The sequence below is a fragment of the Hemibagrus wyckioides genome, linkage group LG19 (genome assembly GCF_019097595.1).
Source record: "Hemibagrus wyckioides isolate EC202008001 linkage group LG19, SWU_Hwy_1.0, whole genome shotgun sequence".
Taxonomy (NCBI): Eukaryota; Metazoa; Chordata; class Actinopteri; order Siluriformes; family Bagridae; genus Hemibagrus; species Hemibagrus wyckioides.
Genome location: NC_080728.1, coordinates 23,177,297 through 23,186,869, shown reverse-complemented (window position 1 = coordinate 23,186,869; position 9,573 = coordinate 23,177,297). Strand labels below are relative to the sequence as shown.

The 9,573-nt window shown below is 42.0% G+C and overlaps 1 pseudogene; it reads left to right on the top strand.

Annotated features, from left to right (window-relative positions):
• Positions 1-8,462, top strand: part of LOC131369925 (soluble scavenger receptor cysteine-rich domain-containing protein SSC5D-like) — a 10,728-nt pseudogene extending 2,266 nt beyond the window's left edge.
• Positions 8,463-9,573: the final 1,111 nt, after the last annotated feature.

Genomic DNA, 9,573 nt, shown 5'->3' with positions numbered 1-9,573 from the left:
AGGTTGTGAGTTTGAGTCCCAGGATCATCAAGCTGCCACTGCTGGGCCCTTGAGCAAGGCCCTTAACCCTTAAATGTTCATTTGTATAAAATGAAATAGAAATGTAAGTCCTTTTGTATTAGGGTGTCTGCTAAATACCATGAATGTAAATGTAAGGTGTGTTACATGTAGTAAAGTGCAGTGTTCAGAATGTCAGTGTAGAAACTGAGTCTTTATAGACTCCTAATGGATCTGTATGGTACTGTAGTTATCAGACTATGGAAGTACTTATGGAAGAAAAGTGTATAATCATTGATGGTTACATTTTTTTGTTAGGAGATGTTTAACATTTATGGAAAGAGTCTCTAGTGTGAGTTTTTTGTAACAGACATTATTTTATCAGCTGCAGTTAAAGTAATCCTGAAAGTCGGGGTGTTTCAGCTCCATCAGCAGCCCTACTTCCTGTCTCCTTGTATATAAAGGGTAATGACAAGAACTTTTTGACTAAATAAACAATATGCAAGCAAATGCAACCTTTTCCTTTTCACAGTGAGTAAATATTGTGCCTTATGCCCAGCTTTATTCAGCTTTTTCATTGTTTTTGTATTTGTTTTTAAATAAAAGTGCTTTTATAATGTAATGTGATGATGTGATTTGAGTGAGTTGTTCTTGTAGTGATGAATCTGTGGTCAGTGTCATTATAGAACTTCTCAGGCAGTAAAAATAAATAAATATTTATATACTGGTAAGAAGGTTGTGAGTTCAAATCCCAGCACCACCTTCAGCTCCACCCTAAACCCTGGACATCTCCCCTGTATAATATAATGATATGTAATTAATGAACAAATGCAAATACACACACACTCACACACACACACACTCACACACACACTCACACACACACACACACACACAGCTGTTCTCTTTTCCTCTTTGATGAACAGATTCTTAGACATACACACAGATATAAAGTGTTTATCTGGACACCCAGTTACTGCCATGGTTTATGTGGACTCACCCTTCCTAACATTCCATGAATGAAATTCCTGTCAGAAACACAGACACACACACACACACACACAGACACACACACACACACACAGACACACACACACACACACACACACATTCACACACACACACACAGACACAGACACAAGCAAGAACTAAGATGGCAGCTGATTTGCACTCTCTAAAACAAATTTTTCCCTTTATCTTTATATTATACTGTAAAGGGAAATTACGAACATCAGAACAGGCAGAAATAAAAACTATTCAGGTGTTGTGTTTGTATTTTTAATAACCTCTATAAATACTAATATTTGTAACTTTGCAATATTCACAGTTTGAATAATAATAATAATAATAATAATAATAATAATAATAATTCAGCAGCATCCTAACAGAACCATCAGCAGGTCAGTTGAGAGAAAATGATTAAAACATGGGTTCTGGCAGAATGGAGGGAGGAGCCACCCACCTATGACATTGTCCCTAAAAAGGACATACTACAAAAAGTTTAAATCCTGGGGATGTTGTGGATGTGGCCAACGAGACCAAAAGTTCACCAGCCACAATTATAGACACTGAAGGTAAAAAGTACAGCAAACAACAAGATTCAGTCATGATAAAAGATATTGTCCCTTAAGGAAAAAAAAGAAACCCTCAGGAGGAGGATGTTCAGGCTAGAGGGGAGAAGAAGAAAACAGCCATCTGTGCCAGACGTAGAAAAAAGAGTTGAAAAGAAAAAGAAAATTTACACTCCAACTCAGTCCCCATCATCTAAATCACAAGCAGTAATGACACTGAGATGCCAATATTGTGTTTCCATCTTTAGGTCATTCACAGAAAGAATATTATGTTAATGCAAGAGATAAACAGCATGGACAGTCAAGCTGAAGAGTCAAGCCGGGAAACTCAGCTAGAGCAAGAAATTCTTCAGTTACAGAAAGAAAATGAAAATCTACATGCTCTGATTATATCTCTGCAACAAAGTGTTATTTTTTATATCTATATATTTCTCTGTCTATATTTCTCTGTTGTCTGCTGGTAATCACTTTTAATTGAATTCAATTGAGTTGGATTGTATTGCATTATTTTTGTTAAGAAATTTTACCAAAGCTTGAATGCCTGGCCCTGAACATTACACTCAGAACAGAAACAATCAAAAATCACAAGAGATTCAAGCCAAAAAATCCTCCTAAAGATAAAAAATAATATATTTGTTTTTCATATATATTCATGTACAGTGCTGTGCAGAAGTCACAGAAGGCATGTTAACTTCATGTACAATTTACTTTTGCAACTAAATCCAAATTTGGTATGATCAACTCTTTGCCTTTAAAACAGCTGGCACACTAAAGCAAAAGATGTAAATTTTGAAGTATTTTGAAGAATTTACACAATATATGCAGTCAGTGTTACATGCTTTTAATTTTAGTGTCCGTAATATATATATATATACGCCGCCATCTTCCTCATGCCAAAATATAAACAAAGGCTCAAGCAGGAAGTTCTGGTTCGGAGGGAGATCTTACGCTGGACGGACCAATCGGTGGACGCTCTGCAGGACACTCTGGAGGACGCAGACTGGGACATGTTCCAGCGCAGCTCTGATGACGTCAACATGTTTACAGAAGCGGTTGTGGGATTCATCAGGAAACTAGCGGATGACACAGTTCACAAGATTATCATCAGGACTTTTCCCAATCAGAAGCCGTGGGTGGATAAATCCATCCGTGATGCTCTGAGATCCCACTCCGCTGCGTACAACACGGGGCTCGCCAGTGGAAACATGGACGAGTATAAAGCTGCGTCCTATAGCGTGCGCAGAGTGGTGAAGGAGGCGAAGCGACACTATGGACAAAAACTAGAGTCACAATTTCAACAGAGTGGCTCTAAGAGTCTGTGGCAGGGACTAAGGACTATGACGGACTACAAAACACCATCTTCCAGATCGGTGAATGCAGACGCTTCTCTGGCAGATGAGCTAAACACCTTTAATGCTTGCTTTGAGGCTGTAGCAGCGCTAACAGTGCTAAAGGCAGCACACATGAGGAGCATGCCGGAGAGGACAACGCGTTCATCATCTCAGAGCATGACGTGAGGAAGGCATTCAGGAGAGTGAACACCAGGCAGCAGGACCAGATGGCATCACGGGTCGGGTCCTGAAGGCCTGTGCTGACCAGCTTGCTCCTGTGTTCACTGAGATCTTCAACCTCTCCCTGGAACAGTCTACAATCCCGACGTGCTTCAAACGGTCCACCATTGTTCCTGTCCCCAAGAAACCCTAGCCCGCCTGCCTGAACGACTACCGTCCAGTGGCCCTGACCTCAGTGGTGATGAAGTGCTTAGAAAGACTCATCAGAGACTTCATCACTTCTTCCCTATCTGACACCTTGGACCCGCTACAGTTCGCGTACTGTCCCAACCGATCTACAGAGGACGCCATCGCACACCTCCATCATGCAGCCCTGAGCCATCTGGACAACAGGAAGGGGAATTATGTCAAAATGCTGTTTGTCGACTACAGTTCAGCGTTTAACACCATAATTCTCTCCATACTCACCACTAAGCTGGAGATCCTGGGTCTTAGCCCATCCCTGTGACGGTGGATCTCCAACTTCCTGCGAGACAGACCTCAGGCAGTACGGGTGGGCAACCATGTCTCACCCTCACTCACCCTCAGCACTGGTGCCCCCCAGGGTTGTGTTCTGAGCCCCCTGCTGTACTCTCTGTACACCTTTGACTGTGTGGCCACTTCCAGCTCCACCAACATTGTGACGTTTGCGGACGATACTGTGGTGGTGGGCCTGTTCTCCAATAATGACAAGACGGCCTATCTAGGGGAGATTAAAAACCTGGAAACACGGTGCCAGGTCAACAATCTCCTCCTGAACGTCAGCAAGACTAAGGAGCTGATAGTGGACTTTAGTACAAAGCAGGAGAGGAATTACCAGCCCCTCACCATCAACGGGACCCAGTGGAGAGAGTGGACAGTTTCCGTTACCTAGGTGTCTACATCACGCAGGACCTGACATGGTCCTGTCACGTTAACACCCTGGTGAAGAAGGCCCGGCAGCGTCTTTATCATCTCAGACACCTGAAGGACTTTAAACTGCCCTCAAAGGTGCTAAAGACATTCTACAACTGCACCATTGAGAGCATCCTGACGGGAAATATCACAGCCTGGTTTGGGAACAGCACCAAACAGGACAGGCAAGCTCTCCAGAGGGTGGTGTAATCAGCTGAGCGCACCATCCGCACCAAGCTTCCTGACCTGGACACCATATACAGCAAGCGGTGCTGGACCAAAGCCAGCAAGATTATGAAGGACCTCAGCCATCCCAACAATGGACTCTTCTCTCTGTTGAGGTCAGGGAAACGTTTCCGTTCCTTGAAGGCGAACACAGAGAGGATGAGGAGGAGCTTCTTCCCGCAGGCCATTCGGGCTCTCAACCAGTACACCTAGGATCTGGACTCTCTGGTCTTACCCCCACACAACTTAACATAACATTCTACCTCAGCTGATTGTTGCACATGCTATATTGCACTACTCTGTACACACAATAACACTCACATATATAAATATATATATATATATATATATATGTTTTTTTTTTTTTTTTTTTTTTTTGCTTTTATACTTTTATATTTTTACACTTTTATATTTGTTACACATTTTTCTGTTACACATTTTCTTTTTTACTCTTTCCTCTTTCATGTAAGACATGCTTAAAAAGCAATTCACTACATGTCGTACTGTGTATGATTTCGTATGTGACAAATAAAATTTGAATTTTGAATTTTGAATATATATATATATTTTTTTTAATTAGTCCTACTGTCCTGGAAAGTAGTAGACATGGTGTCACATCAAAGTTAAAAATCAGTGTAAAACGTGAAAATTATTAGTGAAAAAAATTATAAACCTCAATTTCTAAAGTCCAAAAATGGTTTCAATCATGTTACAATGTTGTAAGGATTAATATCAGGTGTGTGTGTATGTATGTGTGTGGAGAAGAGATGTTTAGCTGATCACACACAGCAGTCACACACCTCAGAGACAGGAGGCGGAGCTCTGTTCATCACTCACACACCTCAGAGACAGGAGGCGGAGCTCTGTTCATCAGTCACATACCTCAGAGATAGGAGGCGGAGCTCTGTTCATCAGTCACACACCTCAGAGATAGGAGGCGGAGCTCTGTTCATCAGTCACACACCTCAGAGATAGGAGGCGGAGCTCTGTTCATCAGTCACAAACCTCAGAGATAGGAGGCGGAGCTCTGTTCATCAGTCACACACCTCAGAGATGGGAGGCGGAGCTCTGTTCATCAGTCACACACCTCAGAGATGGGAGGCGGAGCTCTGTTCATCAGTCACACACCTCAGAGACAGGAGGCGGAGCTCTGTTCATCAGCGCTGACGTTATTTTGATATATATGGAGAAAGTGAAAGATGCCTCGTCTGATTTGTTATTGAGGCTGTGTGATGATTTCCTCTCATCTTTCTAATAAGGTAACAGTGAGTGTGATTGGCTGTCTCTCTCTCTCTCTGTCTGTCTCTCTGTAGGGGGCTGAGTGAGGAGATACACTTCTCTCAGTCTCTCTGGGTGAGTGGAGGTGAACACATCGTGTACAGTGAGGAGGGAGATGGAAATCTGTCTGACTTTTATTCTTCTCTCATCCACACTCACACTCACAGCAGCTGGTAAGTTCACACTGATTATTCACACCAAAACATCACACACATTTTAGAATTTTTAAAGAGAAAAAAAAACTTTTTTACAGTGAAACCCCTTCAATATTTTCAATATTTAATGATGAAGGTTCTGTAATATTCATCATTAAATATTGAACATCTGCAAGATTCATCAATCTTTGAGTAAAGTTATGTGTAAACACTTGGTTAAACCAAACTGAATTTTTTGGTTAGATTTAGAAATGTTTCATAAAGTCAGATTTTCTTTTAATTCCAGTGTTTATGTTGAAAAAATTCAGTTTAATTTTATTGAAGCACTTTTAATAATAGACATCGTCACAATGCAGCTTTACATAAAATTTTATCCTAATTTGATTTTTTGAGGCAAGAAGTGAATAATTTTAAATGTAGATGAGAATATATTGGTGTCTACAGTGTTAACTCTTATATTGTCAGGTTTTATATTTATACTGTAGTCTACATTTTTTACCTGATATTTCTAATTTTGTGCCATTGAAATAATTAGAAAACAAAAGTGTTTGTTGAAAAATAAAATGCAGCTGATTGTGAAAGTAAAAAAATACAATAAAACATTAGCACAAAATTATCGACTAAAAAAGGAAAAAGAAAACAGAAATATTTAAATGACACAGGACAAGAAACCAGGAACTCACAGGAGCTACATCACCGACAATAAACATCACCAAAATGGGAATCACCTGTAAATGACCTGGTGTGTGTAGATGATTTGTGTTTGGGTGACAACCACAAAACTCCATAAAAGGCCATATTCACAGAGCAGAAAAAGCAAATCCAGTGGAATCACAACACCTGAAAAGGCCAAATATTGAGAGAAATTACAGAGTGAATTCAGAGTGATGTCCATTCAGTGTAACATGTGAAGTCAAAAATTATTAAGAAAAGGTCTGGGTTACAAGAAAAATAAAATCACAATAATAAGATAAAATTAAATTAATCACAAAAGTTTTTTTTTTCTACTAGTGGGGACCAAACCATGAAAAAGATCTTTCTAGCCTAGCCTTATTAGCCTCATCTAGTTTGACTTGCTGTCTCTCTCTCTCTCTCTCTCTCTCTCTCTGTCTCTCTCTCTCTCTCTCTCTCTCAGACAGTGTGAGGTTGGTGAATGGTGGAAGTCGCTGTGCTGGGAGAGTGGAGGTTCTTCATGATGGTCAGTGGGGAACAGTGTGTGATGATAACTGGAATAAGGTCGATGCTGCAGTGGTGTGTAGAGAGCTGCGCTGTGGGGAGGCTGTAAATGCTGTGGGTTCTGCTCACTTTGGACCAGGATCAGGACCAATCTGGATGGATGAAGTGGACTGTAGAGGATCAGAGTCGACACTGAAGGACTGTAGATCAGATGGGTGGGGGAAAAGTGACTGTGGTCATGATGAAGATGCTGGAGTCACCTGCTCAGGTAAACTTCTGTATTTAGAATAAACATTACAATTAGTTACATTATTATTATGATTTAATTTGAATTATAACAAATAAACTTTATTAAAATTTAGATTTTATTAAAACATTTTGGAACTTTGTCTTATAACATTTAAAAAATTTCTTGATATTCACTCTTAGTGAAAATTTCCACAATATTTCCACAATTAAATAAAACACAGGTCAGAGTTTGAGACTCACTGCTGGTCCTCACCGGTGCTCTGGGAGAGTGGAGGTGTTTCTTGGAGGTTCCTGGTCCACAGTGTGTGATGCTGACTTTGACCAGCAGGATGCAGAGGTTGTGTGTCGAAAGCTGGACTGTGGGATTCCTGTGGAGGTTCTGGGATCAGCTGCTTTTGGCCGTGGACTGGTTTGGGAATGGGAGTGGCCACATCTGGGCTGATGTGTTTGATTGTCAGGGGAAGGAGACACACCTATCACGATGTGGCGTCTCATCATGGAGTCGAGCTGCATGCTCTCATAAACACGACGCTGGAGTCATCTGTAATGGTGAGATATTAACATCACGTACACCACGTTACTGTCACAGGCACGCCGGACCCGACCCCTTACCAGCGCCCTCACTCTCCCAAGTATTGATTTAGATCACCTGCACCTCTTCAGTTAATTACCTCCACTCACCTATTTAAGAGCACTCTCTTCACTTCATCCCTTCTCCTCCTTTTTTTTCCTCCATGCTCGCTGCTCTCCACGATTCTTCTCCTCTCCTTGCACGGTATCTTCATCTCCCTCCAGCTCCAGCTTCCAGCTCTCACTCTAAAGCTGAGTATTCTCCACCCTCCATTTTCCACCCGCATTTCCATTTAATAAACATACCCCTTCCGGGGTTTAAACCCTCCATTGTCTGTTCCTCTCTGGGGTTTTCTGACAGTTACTGAATAAAGTCAGAGTTCATTAGAATATTTAAATGATGTTCTTCTGCTTCAGGATCATCCATGGTGTTTCATGAGGGGCGAGTGCGGTTGTCTGGAGGGAGAGAGTGTCAGGGGGAGGTGGAGATTTATTTCAGGCAGGACTGGAGGAGAGTTCTCCTGGACTCGTGGAGTCTGTCTGAGGCGTCTGTGCTCTGCAGACAGCTGGGCTGTGGCTCTGTGCTGAACTACCGCTCCTCTCCATCCACCACTGAACACAAACACATGTGTGTAACGGGTTTCAGCTGCTCTGGGAGTGAAGCTCATCTGGGGAACTGCAGCAGGCCACAAGCTGAACCTGTCAACTGCAGCTCTGGGGAACAGCTCTACATCACCTGCTCAGGTAAACACCTACAGATGAGCAGACATGTACAAAACCAGAGCTTTAAAATGTAGTTTAAGAAACAGAACTCGATCAGGAGGAAAGTAGTTGTTTAGCATATTAATTTAAAAAGCAATTATTTTACTGTTCAGGAAAACAGAACAAACATTTTCTCTGTCTTTGCTGAACTATAAATGTTCATAATTACATATTTACTCTCTCTCATTCACCTGTTAGGCCCTGGGGGGGGGACTCTATATAATAATAATAATAATGATCAAATGTTAATAAAATATTAATAAACTGTCAATAAACAGTCTGTGAGCTGCATTATTATTTAAATTGTTATTAATCATTTTTAACTGATATTAACACTGTGTTGTTTTAACTGATTAAAGTGTATGTGTGTTTGTGTGTGTGTGTGTGTGTTTGTGTGTGTCTGTGTGTGTGTGTGTTTGTGTGTCTGTGTGTGTGTGTGTGTGTGTGTGTGTGTGTGTGTGTGTGTGTGTGTGTGTCTGTGTGTGTGTGTGTCTGTGTGTGTGTGTGTGTGTGTCTGTGTGTGTTTGTGTGTGTGTGTCTGTGTGTGTGTGTGTGTCTGTGTGTGTGTGTGTGTGTGTGTGTGTGTGTGTGTGCTTGTGTGTGTGTGTGTGTGTGTCTGTGTGTGTGTGTGTGTGTTTGTGTGTGTGTGTGTGTGTGCATGTGTGTGTGTGTGTCTGTGTGTGTGTGTGTCTGTGTGTGTGTGTGTGTGTGTTTGTGTGTGTGTGTGTATGTGTGTCTGTGTGTCTGTGTGTGTGTGTGTGTCTGTGTGTGTGTGTGTGTGTTTGTGTGTGTGTGTGTATGTGTGTCTGTGTGTCTGTGTGTGTGTGTGTGTGTGTGTGTGTGTGTGTGTGTAATAAAGACCCCCGCTCCATCAGGTTGGTTGGTTCTGGGGGAGACTGTGCAGGAAGGCTGGAGGTTTTCCACAGCGGCTCGTGGGGGACAGTGTGTGATGACTCGTGGGATACTGAGGATGCCCAGGTGGTGTGCAGACAGCTGCAGTGTGGAGTGGCCCTCAGTACCCACATACCAGCCTGGTTTGGTCCTGGAACTGGGTCCATATGGCTGAATGAGGTGGAGTGTGAGGGGAACGAGACGTCCCTGTGGAACTGCAGATTTCAGCTGTGTGAAGAGGGTGAATGTGGACAC